We start from the raw sequence: 18,485 nt of genomic DNA on the forward strand, positions 1-18,485 counted from the left end.
GAATTAGACACATGGCATGACCAAAATAGTGGATAAAGCATGCAACAGAAAAAAAAAAAAAATCATTACCCACTACTATGACAGGAGAGAATGTAGCTGCCACGGAAGTAACAGGATACTGACTCTAAAAATTAAGCTTAGTGACATGAAAGTTCACAGTCAAATACGTCAATAAAAGTGGATACAGTATCTTCACTGTTATATACACTAACGAGCCAAAGAAACTGTCAATATCACGTTGGGGCCCCTGCGAGCATGCAGTAGTGCCATAAACATGACATGGCATGGCATGGACTCAACTAACGTCTGAAGTAGTGCAGGAGGGAATTGACACTATGAATCCTGCTGGTCTGTTCATAAATTCGTAAGAGTACGACTGAGTGGAGGTCTCTTCTGAACAGCACATTGCAAAGCATCCCAGATATGCTCAATAATGTTCATGCCTGGGGAGTTTGGTAGCCGGCAGACGTGTTTCAACTCAGAAAAGTGTTTCTGGAGCCACTCAGCAGCAATTCTGGGCCTGTGGGGTGTCGCAAGTCTGTCGGAATGCACAATGGACTTGAATGCATGCAGGTGGTCAGACAGGATGCTTACATATGTGTCACCTGTCAGTCATATCTAGAGGTATCAGGGGTTCCATATCATTCCTACTGCACATGCCCCACACTATAACAGAGCCTCCACCGGTCATCAAGGGTACAAGAGTGGGCCTTCGGCCCCAAAAGCTCATATAGATGATGTTTTGTTGAGTGGTTCGTACACTGACACTTGTTGATGGCCCAGCACTGAAATCTGAAGCAATTTGCAGAAGGTTTGCACATCTGTGATGTTGAACGATTCTCTTCAGTCATTGTTGGTCCTGTTCTTGCAAGTTCATTCTCCAGCCGCAGCACTGTCTGAGATTTCAGGTTTTACTGGATTCCCGATATTCACAGTACACTCTTGAAACGATCGTACGGGAAAATCGCCACTTCATCACTCATTCGGAAATGCTGTGTCCCACTGCTCATTTGCCAACTATAACCCCATGTTCAAACTCAATCAAATCTTGATCAGCAATAATCAATGTAATAAATGCACCAGACACTTGTCTTATATAGCCACTGCCGACTGCAGTGCCGTATTCTGCCTGTTTACATATCTCTGTATTTGAATATGCATGTCTACAGAAGTGTACATTTATAAGGAGGACTAAAAAAATGTCAAAACTGAATTCCAGAGTCTATGAATTACACTGCATGTTCTGGGCAGCCATAATATTTTAAATATATTATAAACTTTGCATAAAAACAACACAGCCATCAAATCATAGTGTCTTTATGGTGCTGAGATAACCACAAAAAAGAAAAAGACAGAAAGAAACACTGAAAAAATTTAGAAGAGAGAACAAAATTTCTGGTCCAAATTATGTTGAAGAAGGAACAGAAAGACTAAAAGCAAATACAGGAACTGTGAAGTATAGCAACATTCATTTGATATGAAAAGACACAGGCTAAAATTCTAAAAACATATGAAAAGAATGGAACCAATCAGACTAAGTAGAAAGACTGGAATTCTATGGAAGTTGCAGGTTCATCCCATGTCAAGCCATGCAGACCATTTCATCCACTATCACAAGTCTAGATGAAACTCCTTATTTATTCAACCTATGGATATAAATAATCGTATCATATTTTAGCATTTTCTCTCTCTCTGTTTCCATTTCATGGTGCTTCAAATTTGGAAGTTTCCTCAATTTAATGGAGTAATGGCAAAAACAATTCCTGCTCAAACTTAGAACATAAACAACCCTTTTTTTATGTTTGTGTGAAATTTGGTCGTAATATACTCTACAGTATAAGATTTTTTTTTTAAGGAACACTTCATACCTTTAAGAAAACTGTCCGGATAGGGATAAAAATGTGTACTTACATTTTTTTTATTTAAAAAAGTAAAAGACATGGTTCATCATTACATTGAATTTTACGTAAAGGGAAAGGAATTATCTCTAAAAATTTGTTTTGCAAAATATTCTCTAAAGCATAAGCTGTAACTTGGAAAAATAAAATTAAAGCATTTTTGTTACTTTATTACTTTTATTTTTTGTAACAAATAAAGGTTTGAATTTTTACTTGAGAAACTACAATAAACCACTGAAATTTCGGAGATCCCGGATAATATAATAAAAAAAATTTAATTAGTTTTAAAAGAAATAGCCTCAACCGATAAAATTTTTAAAGAGCTCAAGTGTATTCATATTCTTAGATGACACTACATACAGGAGATATAATTTCTAACAGCAATATGTTTGTTTCATGAAATTTCAGAGGGGATGCCAGATGTCCATAACTTGCTGCCACAATATTTCAGCACGAAGTCTTCAGATGAATACTGGCAAAAATATGCTGGGCTCCTCTATTTAAGACTATTTAAGACTTTTTAAGAACTCAGCATATTTTTGCCAGTATTCACCAGAAGCTGGCCAGAAAAGTGCCCCAATATCCTAGCAGCAAGTTACAGACTTCTGGCACTTCACATGAAATTTCATGTAACAATCTGGAGAGAAAGTTCTTAAAATTCACACTTAGCATAAGTTCTTTTGAAAAATGTTATGTTTACCCAGTTTATGTATCAGGACATTCAACAACAACAACCACATGAGTACTGGAAACTGGGAAAGTATCCTCTCATTTGTGCCAAAAGAATGGCGCTATAGGTCTTTAAGGATGCATAAATAATATTGAAACATGTTCTGCCGTATTTAGTTCAATGATTACACAATTGCTGGGTACGGACTTGCTGGTTGATAACACAGGGAACAACTTACATCAAGGTACAAAGAAGAGACATTCAGCTGCTAACTATTCTTGTGTCACTGAAATACTTTGAAAGTTTCTGAGCACTTAGCATGGTTTGCTCACATAGAATCTTTTAAATAAAAGTGTTTCTTAGCATAACCAAGCCTAAAAAAGGGGAACTAACTTAAACACATACTAACTGATTCAGTAAGGGGATGAAGTGATATTTCCAGCAGAAAGTACTCTCTCCCAATCCCAAACCTCTGTCCTATCCAAAGGCCTCACCTTCAGCCCCAGCTCCCAGATTCAACCAAACAGCCCTCGTCAAAGATTTACTGTCCTAAACTCATACTCTCTGCTGGAAATATCACTTTGCCATGAAGAAAAATGATCCTAATCCTACTAATGATCCAACTCCCCAAGACACTATCCAAATTGAACCCTGCCTGGAACAGTTCCGTCCTCAGTCACAGCAGGACCCACCTCCTCTTCCTCAAAATCACCCTCTCCAAACCTTCCAGGAAATTCTGACTTCCAGCCTTGCCTCTCAATCCTTCTTAAAAAACCTTAATCCTACTCCCAACATCACCACTGCTGAAGCCCAGGCTATCCATGATCTGAAGGCTGACCGATCCATCATCATTCTTCCGGCAGACAAGGGTTCCACGGCCGTGGTACTTGATCGTCTGGAGTATGTGGCTGAGGGACTGCGTCAGCTTTCAGACAACACTACATACAAAGTTTGCCAAGGTAATCCCATTCCTGATGTCCAGGCGGAGCTTCAAGGAATCCTCAGAACCTTAGGCCCCCTACAAAACCTTTCACCTGACTCCATCAACCTCCTGACCCCACCGACACCCTGCACCCCTACCTTTTACCTTCTTCCTAAAATTTTTACCCAATCATCCCGGCTGCCCCATTGTAGCTGGTCACCAAGCCCCCACAGAACGTATCTCTGCCTACGTAGATCAACACCTTCAACCCATTACATGCAGTCTCCCATCCTTCTTCAAAGACACCAACAACTTTCTCGAATGCCTGGAATCCTTACCCAATCTGTTACCCACGGAAACCATCCTTGTAACCATTGATGCCACTTTCTTATACACAAATATTCCGCACATCCAGGGCCTCACTGCGATGGCACTTCCTTTCACGCTGATCACCTGCCACCCTACCTAAAACCTCTTTCCTCATTACCTTAGCCAGCTTCATCCTGACCCACAACTTCTTCACTTTTGAAGGCCAGACACACCAACAATTAAAGGGAACAGCCATGGGAACCAGGATGGCCCCCTTGTACACCAACCTATTTATGGGTCACTTAGAGGAAGCCTTCTTGGTTACCCAGCCCTGCCAACCCAAAGTTTGGTACAGATTTATTGATGACATCTTCATGATCTGGACTCACAGTGAAGAAGAACTCCACAATTTCCTCTCCAACCTCATATCCTTTGGTTTCATCAGAGTCAGCTGGCCCTACTCCAAATCCCATGCCACTTTCCTTGACGTTGACCTCCATTTGTCCAATGGGCAGCTTCACACGTCCGTCCACATCAAACCCACCAACAAACAACAGTACCTCCATTATGACAGCTGCCACCCATTCCACATCAAACAGTCTCTTCCCTACAGCCCAGGTCTTCGTGGCAAACAAATCTGCTCCAGTCCGGAATCCCTGAACCATTACACCAACAACATGAAAACAGCTTTCGCATCCCGCAGATACCCACCCGACCTGGTACAGAAGCAAATAACCAGAGCCACTTCCTTATCCCCTCAAACCCAGAACCTCCTACAGAAGAACCCCAAAAGTGCCCCACTTGTGACAGGATACTTTCCGAGACTGGATCAGACTCTGAATGTGGCTCTCCAGCAGGGATACGACTTCCTCAAATCCTGCCCTGAAATGAGATCCATCCTTCATGAAATCCTCCCCACACCACCAAGAGTGTCTTCCCGCCATCCACCTACCACCTAACCTTCGTAACCTCTTAGTTCATCCCTATGAAATCCCCAAACCACCTCCCCTACCCTCTGGCTCCTACCCTTGTAACCGCCCCCAATGTAAAACCTGTCCCATGCACCCTCCCACCACCACCTACTCCAGTCCTGTAACCCGGAAGGTGTACACAATCAAAGGCAGAGCCACGTGTGAAAGCACCCACGTGATTTACCAATTGACCTGCCTACACTGTGAAGCTTTCTATGTGGGAATGACCAGCAACAAACTGTCCACTCGCATGAATGGTCACAGCCAGACAGTGTTTGTTGGTAATGAGGATCACCCTATGGCTAAACATGCCTTGGTGCACGGCCAGCACATCTTGGCACAGTGTTACACCGTCCAGATTATCTGGATACTTCCTGCTAACACCAACCTGTCAGAACCCCGGAGATGGGAACTTGCCCTTCAGTATATCCTCTCTTCTCGTTACCCGCCAGGCTTCAACCTCCGGTAATTTCAAGTTGCTGCGGCTCATACCTCACCTGTCATTCAACAACAGCTTTGCCTCTGTACTTCCACCTCGACTGACATCTCTGCCCAAACACTTTGCCTTTACAAATGTCTGCTTGTGTCTGTGTATGTGCGGATGGATGTGTGTGTGTATGCGAGTGTATACCTGTCCTCCTTTCCCCCTAAGGTAAGTTTTTCCGCTCCCGGGATTGGAATGACTCCTTACCCTCTCCCTTAAAACCCACATCCTTTCGTCTTTCCCTCCCCTTCTCTATTTCCTGGTGAAGCAACCGTTGGTTGTGAAAGCTTGAATTTTGTGTGTATGTTTGTGTGTCTATCAACCTGACAATGCTTTTGTTTGGTAAGTCACATCTTCTTTGTTTTTAGATATATTTTTCCCACGTGGAATGTTTCCCTCTATTATATTCTTACCTTATAAATCAATAAATAAACCTTTTTATTTTAAATTCAATGCATTAGTATTTGCAAAATGATTCTTTTATATAGTGTTCATGAAAAAAATGACGATCTTTCCACTTGGGACCCGTTGAATAGTACATTAGCTCATTTGTTTTTGTTGTAAATATTTGTCATGTATTGTTGTTTTTCTGACATGTTCTGCATCCTGGAGGACCCAGTTACTACAGATCAATTAGAATGAAAGTAAATCTAATCTAATCTAATGAATAACAAATCTAGATTTTTAGGCAATTTACTTAAAAATTATTCCAATTGTATTGAACATCTAGACAATAAAGTACTTTTTCCTGTGTTGGGTTCACTTACCCTGAAGTGGTGTGTTTTAACAGGTGTTAATGGTACCTTCTTAGTACGTCTTAGCCATTCATCATAGCATAATTTTATTAATCAACACAGTAGCATTTGTAGAAAGCTATAAAGATCAAACAAAAATATTATTATGTGAAAATGTGACCTCTCCATATATGCTACAGAGTTGTAATGAATGCCCTCCAATAGAAACACTAGTACAGTAACTGTGATGAAGATGAAACCCTTAACTTTCACGAGTGAAAATTACTTTTACTATCCACGACAAAGACAGTGATAACACTGGACATCTGACTCTTGCACTGTACATATTATTACAATTAATCTAAAAAAAAAATGTAATGTAAGATTACTTTAGTGTCTTGGCATTATATCCGATGATGTGAAACAATGTGTGTATGGTCCACAAAATGCAAGAACTGTGCCTGAATTCATCACAGAAACATACACCAATGCTTAAAAAAATAATTTTGAGATGGTTCTACAGGATAATAAAAAAAAAATTTTTATTTTATAAACTTATGTCTTCATCAAAATGATTTTAATGTCAGAACTGAGTGGTCACTGCAACTAGTCACAGAAAAATTGAGAAGGGTTAAAAGAATTCGTAAAAGGAAATTTTACCAAGACATTGAGGAAACCAAATACTATCTGCATCAAATTTGCTTTAGTTTTATAATGTTAATATTACCAAAGTTAAGTTTTATTTTATTCAAGAAGAATCTATAAATCAAATACACTTTGATTTTGCAGAATTTCAAACTTTGCTAAAGTTTCCAGAAGTTTAAGCCATTATATTGTTTAAAGAAAGTGAGAGGAGGGAGTATCAATAGTGATGTGGAGCTCACCTTCAAACCTAATTTGTGGAATAAATTACTATCCTTTGTTAGAAAAGATAATCTGATCCCATCAATCCATGTAGCCTGCAAATATTTCAATAAGTGGTGCAATGATGTTACCATATAATTTATGCCTCCTTCAGGACCTTCGCTGCCATTCACTTGGCCCAAATGAGAGGATATTTGCCTAGTTCCCTTTACTAGCACTCTTGATGTTATTGAACGTTCTAAAACAAACTGGAAGAACTTACCAATTTTCAAAGGAATGTATGTGCTCTATTCAGAAAAAAGTTATTGTATAAATTACGCCTACTGTAAGAAGTGATATTTTTTTTAAAAAATGAATTAATTTGAGTTTCTTAAACATAAAGTTGGTCATGCTAGCTTGTTTTTATTAGTTTAATCACTTAAAATTTCGCCCGCATCTCGTGGTCATGCGGTAGCGTTCTCGCTTCCCACGCCCGGCTTCCTGGGTTCGATTCCCGGCGGGGTCAGGGATTTTCTCTGCCTCGTGATGGCTGGGTGTTGTGTGATGTCCTTAGGTTAGTTAGGTTTAAGTAGTTCTAAGTTCTAGGGGACTGATGACCATAGATGTTAAGTCCCATAGTGCTCAGAGCCATTTGCACTTAAAATTTCAGTTATATTATTCAGGAATAATGAAATTTCAACAGTTAATTTTAGATTTTCAAGATAAAATTAGGAACAGTTGTTTGTTGGAATAAAAGACAAAAATACCATTAATTTTATTTTCCAAGCGACAGCTCATGCTTTGATTGTTATCCTGAGAAACAATTTTTTGGTTATTCTTTTTCCTTTGTGTGATATTCAATTTAAGAATATTTGTTTTTTCTCTCTCCAGGCATTGACAGTTTTACTTACAATCCTTATACTAGAGTGTACGACCTCCAAATTTTACCTTCTTTGGGTAGTAAATAAAAAATGGTAACTTTTATCCAAGTGTAAGCAAGCAACAATTTGTGTCATCACAATGTTACAAGTGGCCAAGCTTCCAAATCTAAAGTACCATAAAAAAGAAACAGAGATAACATGCTGAAATCTCGTATGGTTATTGCTTCCACAGGGAGAACACATGAGCAAAGTTCAAATCTGAGATGTTGATCCAGATTTTTTTTTTACTGAACTGACATGGAGTAATCCTGCAGTAAAACTAAAACATTAAGGGTTGCTTCTGGGTGTTTAGCCAAGTATTTTCTATTTTATGCACAATCTTTAAATTGCAGTTTGACAGTTGGCTGGGCAGAAAATCTGAAGGCCGGAACAACTTGGTCTAATGAGCAGAAACAAACTTGGAGAATTCCCTTTGTTGCACATTTTATGGTCCAATGCATTGGCAGAGAAACAAACTTTGAGAATTCTCTTTGTTGCACATTTTGTGGTCCAATGCATTGGCAGAGATGTCATTCTTTACTCAGATGATTCACATGAAAAGGTTTCCAACGTGACTATGGCCACACAATGGGAATTAACAGACTTTCAATGTGATGTGATGTAGTTGATGATGCTGAGCCACAAATAGGCAACACAAAAAGACTATCAAACAAATAAGATTTTGGTCAAAAAGGCCTTCATTGGCAATATTCTCTCTCTCTCTCTCACACACACACACACACACACACACACACACACACACACACACACACACACACACACACAGAGAGAGAGAGAGAGAGAGAGAGAGAGAGAGAGAGAGAGAGAAAGACTTGGCTGCTGGGAGCAGCAGCAGTGCATCATGGGAGAATCAATCTGAGGGGTGGGGTTAGGGAAGAGGATGGCATGGGAATGGGAGAGATAGCAGGGTAGGGATGGGGAATGGTAAAGTGCTGCTTATTGAAGCATACAGGGATGGAGTGGAGTGAACATAAAGCAGCTAGGTGCAGTTGATAGGTTAGTCGGAAATGTGAGAAGTAGAATGTCTGCAGGACTGTAGTTGGAATAAAGAGTTGTGTAGTGGCGGAGAGAGAACACAGTAGGGGATATGTGGGTGTAGGACAATGACTAATGAAGGTTGAGGCCAGGTGGGTTACAGGAACGTAGGATATGCTGCAGGGAGAGTTACCACCTGCACAATTCAGAAAAGCTGGTGTTGGTCAGCTTGCTTAGTAACTGGTCCAGCTGTTTCTGGGTCAGTTTGTCAGTGGCCATTCATGTGTATAGATAGCTTGTTTGTTGTCATGCACACCTAGAATGCAGCACTGTGGTTGTGTCTTAGCTTGTAGATCACATGATTTGTTCTGTAGGTAGCAGAATGTGATTCAGTTGTTCCAGCCTTGGGTGGTACTGAGTTGCGAGGGGATGCTCCTCTGTCGCTGGATGGTGGGACTTTAGGAGGTTTACTACAGAGATAAGGCAAAGGAGATATGTTTCTGTACATGGTTGGGAAGGTAATTACAGCCTGTTAAGACCTCAGTGAGACCACTGGTGTATTTTGAGAGGGACTGCTTGTAATTATAGGTGCAATGGCCACGGGTGGCTGGGCTGTGTGGAAGGGACTTCTTTGTAAGGAATGGGTGGCAGCTGTCAAAGTGGAGGTATTGCTGGTAGTTGGTAGATTTGATATGGATGGAGGTACTGATTTAGCCATCTTTGAGGTGGATGTCAACATCAAGGAATGTGGCTTACTGGGTTGAGAAGGACCAGGTGAAGCAAATGGGGAAGAAGGTGTTAAGATTCTGGGACAGCGTGGATAGGCTGTCCTCTCCTCAATCCGGATCACTAAGATGTCATCAATGAATCTGAACCAGGTGGGGGCTTAGGAATCTTGGTGGTTAAAAAGGTTGGCATAAGATGGTGTCATGCAGGTGCCCATTGCATACCCTGGCTTTGTTTTTAGGTGATGCCTTCAAAGGAGAAGTAATCCACAGTGCACGGCAATGGACATCTGCAAGACAATACCTCCACTCTGACAGCTGCTGCCCATTCCATACCAAGAAGTCCCTTTCATACAGTCTAGCCACACATGGCTGTCGCATCTGTAATGATGAGCAGTCCCTCTCGAAATACACCAAGGGTCTCACTGAGACCTTCACAGACAGCAATTACCCTCCCAACCTTTTACAGAAACAGATCTCCCGTGCATTATCTCTCTAGTCACTCACGGCCTCCCAAGGTCTCACCATCCAGCCGCATAGGAGCATTCCCATTGTGACTCAGTACCACCCAGGACTGGTGCAACTGAATCACATTATCACATTCTCCACGAGAAAGAGAGGGAGAGAGGGAGAGAGAGAGTGTGTTGTCTAATACCAATGAAAGCCTTTTTGGCTCAAAGCTTACTTGTTTGACAGTCTTTTTGTTGTGCCTATCTGCGACTCGGCTTCTCAGCTATATGGTAAGTAGTAATGTACCTCTTTCATAATACTGTGTTATTCCATCATGGATTTTTCACTGTTTGTATGGAAGTTGGAGCTAGACTCATGGGAAATTCCATTTCGGAAATAATTTGGTTATTCAATATTACTAGAATGTACTGTGAATGCCAAATTTCAGGCATTACCTCTCACCATGGACAATGTAGTGGCCAACAACCTTCACGTGATGGCCGAGAGCAGCTGTGTTTGTGCCAAGTTGTCAGTGCTAATAGATAAGCTACACTAAGCATTCTGGCCTGAGATGCTAGAGTTGGCAGTTGTGTGTGCATGAGACCTGCTTGCTTGTATGTGTTTCTCTTTTGCTGATGGAGGCTGTGGCCGAAAGCTTTATGTAAGGGCCTTTTAATTGTGCCTGTCTGCACAGTAACATGTCTTCTTTACGGTAAGTAGCAATCTATCTTTTCCTGCATTGTAGACAAGCAACACTGCATGAAATAACCACAGAATTCAAAGTGGGACATATGACGAAAGTATCTTAGGACAGTGTGGCAACATTTGGCGTTAATCGGCTACGGCAGCATACAACCAATGTGAGTGCCTTTTGTTCACAGCACATCATCTGCAGTGCCTCTCCTGGGCTCAAGACCATATCAGTTGACCCTAAATGACTGTAAACCTATGGCCTTGTCATGTGAATCTCGATTTTAGTTGGTAAGAGCTAATGGTAGGGTTCGATAATGGTGCAGTCACCAAAAAGACATGGACCCAAGTTGTCAAGAAGGTGCTGTGCAAGCTGGTGGTGACCCCATAACGCTGCGCACAGTGTTTACATGGAATGGACTGGGTCCTCTGGAGCAACAGAACTGATCATTGGCTGGAAGTGGTTCTGTTCGGCTACTTGGAGACCATGCTACAAATAAACAGTGTAATTTTTATGGCTGACAACGTGCCATGTCAACAGGCCACAATTGTTCACAACTGGTTTAAAGAACATTCTGGATATTTCGAGTGAATGAACTGGCCACCCAGATCACCTGGCATGAATCCCTTTGAACATTTATGGGACAGAATTGAGAGGTCAGTTCATGCACAAAATCCTGCACTGGCAACACTTTGTCAATTATGGACGGCTGTAGATGCAGCATGGCCCCATATCTCTGCAGGGGACTTCTAATGACTTATTAAGTCTATGTCACATCAAGCTGCTGCATGACACTAGGCAAAAGTAGGTCCAATACAATATTAGGAGATAAACCATGACATTTTTTAATCTCAGTGTTTATAATATGTAAAATGCTTGAGAAAGTCTGACATTTTAAAAGTTATGTATTATTAAAATTTGCTACTGTCGATCACTTTTGCACTTACTATGATGGTAAATCAGAAAGCTTCTGACTTCTCATGCATTCAAGGCAAGATATGTACGAAGGTTAACTAAGCAGACTTGATGGCATGTAGAAGTCATTTCCAAAATCTGCTCAATGATTTCCAATACTTGTTAAATGAATAAAGCAAGGCCCTCCTGCATCACTGACACCTATAGAGCAAAACCAGGCCTCTAATAACATTATATGAATCATGATAATGTAGAAATTCAGAGGCAAGGGGATAAAATAGAGAACATAAAGATCAGCTGAGTTATGTACAACATTCATTAGTACAAAGTAACTGTTTTAACACAAGAACTACTGTAAAAGACAGGGTCAATGGATAAAGGACTGCAAAAAGTAGATTTCTGATGGAAAACAAAGAAAAAATTTAAACAGACATAATTATAATTGTGAAGTAACTAGTGCTATGTTGTTGTTGTCTGTGAAGAAGTATACTCAGCTGAAGCAGATTCAGCAACATGATGGGTCGACTACAGAGTTACAAGGCATGCAACCAACTGTTCAGACTGTTTTACATATTTTCTAAAATTTGACAGGTGGTGTAAATGCAGCTGGAAAAGAAACTTCATGGCTTTGGGAAAGGCCAATAAAAACTGGTCATAATCTGAAACTGATGTGCAAGATATCATTCTGTAGATGTTCCTAAGCTGTCTAGAAACTTTTTTTTAACATTAGCTGACATGAACTGAATCTTTAAAAAGTCATCTAATAGGTGAATTTAAATCATAAATAAGGCAATGCTGGCTTAAAATTGTTGTTGGAGCCACAGAGCCTTTTGGAAATCAGGTAAAGTGGACAATCAATTCACTTTACACAAAAACACTGTTGAAGTCAACACCACTGAAGAGATTTCGTTATTGCAATTGTACCATGACAGACAGGGACACCAGCAGAAACACCATGTCAAAGAAATGAGGCATAACTGTTCCTCTGTAAAAGGAATTTTTGGTGCCATGCATTTATGGCAAAGCACATGAACTCATCTTTAAAAATGAAGAACTATGTGGTTGTGTGCAAGGACAGCTACACGAAATTTTGGTAGTTCTATTTCATAAGGCATAAGTCTAAAGTGATGTGTTGGAACATGTTCTTCGGCATTCGAAAGTGTAGGTTCACTCATGGACTACTAAATGACAATGCTGGTTAATTAAGTAAAGAAGTTCAAGACAAATTGCATGTGGCAGGTGTTACTCAGAGGCTAACAACACCCTACACAGCACAACAAACTGGTAGTAGTGAGCATGACAATAATTGTGTTCAACTCTCTTCTTAGTACAATGTAAGACTGGTAATCAAACTGTGGAAAATCTGGGATGGAATAATGACAATATTATGAAAAGGGTAAACTGCTACTCACCTTATAGTGGTGATGCTGAGTCACAGACAGAAGATGTGATTAGAATAATACATTTATCCAAGGTTCTGGCTTAGGCCTTAATTGTTCCTTCTTTCAAGCTACACTAACAATGTAAACAATTACACTGGAGGTAGAAAAAAAAGGATAATTATTTGCAAACAACATAGGTAGTTTAATTACAGCTAAAGCATGATGTCCATTAAACAGCACTGTACACTTTGATGTCACTGTTTTAAAAAATGAAAAAAAAATGTTGATTTAAAAAAAAAAAAAAATGTGCAGCCAAGAATTCACACACTTGCTCACTTCTGCAAGAGTTTGAAATGAGATTATGATGTGAAATGAAACAAAGTTTGGTAGGGTCTATGGGTGCAAAATCAGAGTAGGATCAGGTCAACAGAGATTCAAGTATATTATAATTACATTTCTTCAGTGTGGATCCATGTTCTGGGAAAACTTATCCCCCTTCAAATGAAGTCTTTAAAAGGCCTGCCAGAGATCTTTGTAATAGAAACAATCTACAATGATCCAGAGCATTCTTCATTCAGTTGACAATAATGAGTCTGTCCCGCCTGCATATTTACAAATCCAGCCAATTTGAAAATGAGCAGCTTTCAAACATGAATGAGAAACTACAATAAAATAAACATGTCCGTGGCCACAACATAAAAGGAGCACATGATTCAGTCTATACCAGTATTGTATCAGAAAAACATTTCACATACAACAGTATAAATTATTCAACAACCAACTCAATCATTTAAAACACCAGCTAAATAAAAAAATCCTTTAAAAATAAGCTTAAGTCATTTTTGATGGGCAACTGCTTTCACCCAGTAAATAAATTATTTTTAGCATCTGCAAACAGGAATTCAAATTATTGTATCATTGTACTATTTAAGCTGTGTTGTACACTAGATTTGTAATTTATGATTAATTTGCTATATCTTTATTCTCTCTCTCAAATTTTTGACTTGGCCTACATAAATGGACAATGTTCACTGGATCATAACGGACCGATAGCTAATGATAGTAAACTTTAAGTATGTATTTTTCTTGTAGAAACAATTCAGGAGGCAGAGAAAGAAACCTTACAGAAGCATAATAAATCTTTTGTGGAATATATAGTGATCCTCAATGAAATCCCTAAATTTCAAGATCAAAATGAATTGTGACAAAGCCAAGGAGTTTGAACTATGAACAAAAATATTTGTTTCCTCAGCACCTCCAACATCATAAATATACACAGAAGAAACAAATATTTATGTTAAAGCAGGACAAATATTTCTGTTGAAGACAGCTGAAAAATCTTCATTCCACCTCATATTGTTATGAAATGGTTCAGAGATATTACAGTTACGTAACTCCAGGTGCCAAACATCTCTCTACCTCCATAGTGTTATCGTTAATCCAGAAAAGTCGTGTACAAATAGATTCAATGACAGAATCAGTAAGTTTACAATGGTACAGAACTTAGAAAGTGACAGCTCTTGTTTCTGCATACATATCTGTAGTCAAAACAAAAAACTTGATGTGACTGTAATCATTCTACCACTGCAGCAATGTGGCTTGAAATTTTAAGATTTTCTGATAATGTGACGAAGACAAAAACAATAAATAAATACAAAAACGATAGGAAGATCTGTAACAGGTTTAGTAATTGGTACCTGAGTAAAACAAAGAAGTCGTCTACATAATGATTTATTACTAGTTACTTAAGCTGAATATTTACTGATTTTTATGCCTTATAATAATATTTAAGGCTTCACATCTGTAGAAATCTCATTAATAAATAAGCAATATCTCATCAGCTGAAACTTGATAGCCAGCTAAAGAAACACATACAATTATATATACCAGTAAAAAATTATCAACTCTCTATGCATTCCTTTTGTGTGAAACTAATTATGATGTTAGAAAATGCAAATTATTCATAACTTTAGGGTATTGCTGTCTGCATGTAAATCAACATTAGGCCTACTATCTGTGCTGGCTCCATATTACTTACAATATTTTTATCATAACCAAATCGACAAAGGTAACAAACAGAATTTAGCATAACCTTCGTTACACTATTACATCACTTTAAAATAATGACAAATAACAATAAAAGTCACCAATCTTTATCCTTAACAATGAACAAATTCTTTCCTGTTGGTAGCATTCTAGTGCCCTTTCAAGTGCTGATGATGTTCATAATCTCTGACAAAATGTGGTTGAACAAAACACAACAAGTATGGATTACATGGAGTGAGCAGATCAGAGGTGTAATGAACAAATACAGGGGATCCCTGTGTGACCAAAAACATAAAAAAATTGAATGTGAAGTGATTGAGAGAAACTCTGAATTTCAAACGCAGTGCAGACTATTAACTTGTCATTGGCAAGCTAACACAAACAACACAGTAGGCTAATCCAGTGAATTATGTTTATTTCAGGAATTTTTATATGACACTTAAATCCTTAGTACTTTAGCTGCAACCTTAAGAGTTTTAATCGAGCACCCAAGTTGACACCATTGGTAATCAGGTGTTATTAACAGCAGGTGATAAAGTGGTGGTGTTTGTGGGTGGGACTCCGAGAGACACAGTATTAACCAGGCGGTTTAATTTATAACCAGCTGCATAGTAACACAGGCATGTATCTCCATTTCACTCAATTAACTGAAATGAAAAATCGGGAGTACGTAACCTGATTACCGTCAGTGACACACAGTCGCGCTATAGATCAAATTGCGTGCCGAAAATGGGTTGATGAAGTGCTTATGTACTTTTACTAGTTGCGACTCACCATGTGCACATTTTTTCCCCCATAGGATGCCCTATCAAATGTAAACGAGGTTTCTCACAATACACAGAATATAACGTCCGTCCAGCGTATTATTATAACAGTTTTTTCCTCAATATTTATTTTTCTCCTCTAAAACAAAGTTGTCGACTATTCTCCATCGGTACACACAAGAGATGTGTTATTAAAGAAATTGAGTTACTATCTTTCGTTGAGTGACTGGGTGAATCTTCTTCCTTTATTCGCAGGAATATTCCTATATTAAGGATTTATGTACCTTTCTAATTTTATTAAAATAGGTGTCAAGCAACATGCATCATTAATAAGAGCTTCACACATGCACAAAGTAAATAAAAAGGTCAAAGCTTTATACAGCGGACGCATACTTATCTTTCTACACACCTTGCAGATTATGGCTTATCCTCATAAAACCAGTTCAGCTACTTTTAACATTTACCACTCACCGATTTCTTGTATGAAAGTGGAACAAATTAAATCATTTCCCTCGTCGCGTGAAGGGTAAGACAAAATAGAGGTCGAGTACCAACTTTTCTATACTACAGTGCATATATAAATCATAAAAATATTGGTTTTTACTTGTAAAACTAAACAGATTTACGATTTTCGTTATTATTGACGTACAGTTCTGTGCTGCTATCTACATGTTACCGAGTGAACCGAACATGCATATCCCTTCGCTCAGATCTCTGGAATACACTGCATGTGGTACTGTGTAGCAGTTCCTATTCGAAGCGCGCTGTTTGAATCGACTTGGTAACAAATTTGGAAGGTCATTGTACTAGCTCATATATTCAGAGTAAATTGAGCCACATATCAGGTAAGCCTAGTACATTACTTAAATAAATTATGCATATCAAAAAATAAGTAGTCTTTTTAATCCTTTTATAATAAATTTAAGTGCGACATTGACGTTAACTTGTAATATTGCACTTTTCAAGCAGAATAACTGTTTCTTGTATAAAATTGAATTCTTTCATCTATTATAGAAAATGGGCTCTAATCAAATAGCTTCAGAAGAAATTGTTCAGAACAGTAACAGTCAAAAAGCAATATAAACTACCGACAATAAAACAGCTGCCCAAGTTTGCATACAAAAAATATCTACATCGATAGTTCACAGACCATTATGAGATACATGGCACAGAGTACACCTCATTGCAACATTTATCGGACATGCTTTACAATCCACTCGCATATGGAACGCTGAAAAATGATTGCTAAAATGCCCTTGTGCGCTCTGTAATTGACCTAATCATGACTTCACAGTCTCTATTGGAGTAATATGTAGGGGACTACAACGTATTCATATTATTTTCACGCAATGAAGGAATAAATCAATGGATTAGTGAGCAAGGGTTCAACATTCACTGTTAGTCCTATTTGTTATGACTCCCAAAAACTTGAGCAATATTTTAAGATAGAACAGAAGAGTGCTTTCTAGGCAGTGCCCTTTGCACACTGATTCCATTGTCTCAGTACCCAATCAATAAAGCAAGGTCAGCCAAAAAGCTTACCTAAGCCCAATCCTCCACCTGATATCCCTACAGAAAAATACCCTTATATTTGTATTAATAGTCGTCCAAATCTGGTTTGTTAATACCATATCATATTCAAAGGGTACAAAATTTTCTGTTGTTTAGTTAAGCGCACAGTTTTATATTTTTGAAGCGTCAGTGTGTAAATCTCTTTAATATATTATCAAGATCCAGTGGAACATTTGTCCATATTTTTTTTTATTTCAGAGAGAATTTCACTATAGGCAACAGCATAATCTGCAAAAATGTCTGAAGTTACTATTAATACTGCCTGCCAAATCATTAATATACAACATTTACAGCAAGGGTTCCAACACATTTCACTGATATACAACTCAAGTTAGTCCTACATATGTCAGTGACTCTTCACCTAATTAGCTGATGCTCTTTAAACCATAAATAAGTATTCAAGTTAGCAGCGTACAGCAAAGTCTACAGCATGTAATAATTCTAAATGATGAATAAAGAATCTAAATTTGAGTGAGAACAAAAAACATCATAGCAGACCTAGATGTTGCATGACCGTGCTCTTATCACCAGTGTAACAGGCACACATGATATGAGATGCAATGAAGCCAATATTTGTATACGAGGTTTGGCCAATTTTCTAGAATGAAGCAATTTGAAAAACACTATTGTTTTTACCATGCCAAATCAGCGAAACTAGTATACAACTCGTGTTACCAGAGAGAAATGTGAGAATTAAATCAATTTTCTCAGGTTACAAAAAACATCATATTCTAGAAAAAAGTAAATTATATAAAAGCCTGTACACCAAACATGAATTACATTTGAACTGTGAGGGTAAGAGTTTTTTGTGTTAAAAATTAAGAAAAATAACTACAACAATTACATATAGTGAATGAATGAGGGTGCAAGACCAAAGAGATTTGGAGTTTTAAGTTAAATAAGTACAAAATTGTGGATGACTGTTGTAGAAAGATACGCAAAGGTGGTGGTGCAGACGTTTATCTCAGAAACAACATTCAATGTGAAAACATTGAATGGGCTGACAAACTCACCATGGAGGTGCCCTTTGAATCAGCAACAATAAAATAAAGCTAGGTAAAAACAGCTTAATAATCATTGGCCCGCATAGATCACCAACCAGTGATGTAGATGAATTCTTCTGTAATTTAGAGGAACTTCTGTATAAACTCTTAACAGCAACCAGATTATAATAATGAAACAATGAACACAGA

General features: G+C 38.5%; 1 protein-coding gene across 11 annotated transcripts in view; it reads right to left on the bottom strand.

The window, feature by feature from the left end:
- Positions 1-16,447, bottom strand: part of LOC126355719 (protein abrupt-like) — a 269,896-nt gene extending 253,449 nt beyond the window's left edge. For 4 of the 11 annotated variants that reach the window (XM_050006162.1, XM_050006090.1, XM_050006169.1 and 1 more), the window contains exon 1: positions 16,192-16,401. The gene's annotated coding sequence lies outside the window, so the exon portion shown is untranslated. Of the gene's footprint in view, positions 1-6,021; positions 6,128-16,129 lie in introns of all 11 variants that reach the window. The other 7 variants (XM_050006104.1, XM_050006114.1, XM_050006098.1 and 4 more) reach the window with 7 other exon arrangements.
- Between the last annotated feature and the right edge of the window lie 2,038 nt (positions 16,448-18,485).

The sequence above is a fragment of the Schistocerca gregaria genome, chromosome 1, assembly GCF_023897955.1.
Source record: "Schistocerca gregaria isolate iqSchGreg1 chromosome 1, iqSchGreg1.2, whole genome shotgun sequence".
Taxonomy (NCBI): Eukaryota; Metazoa; Arthropoda; class Insecta; order Orthoptera; family Acrididae; genus Schistocerca; species Schistocerca gregaria.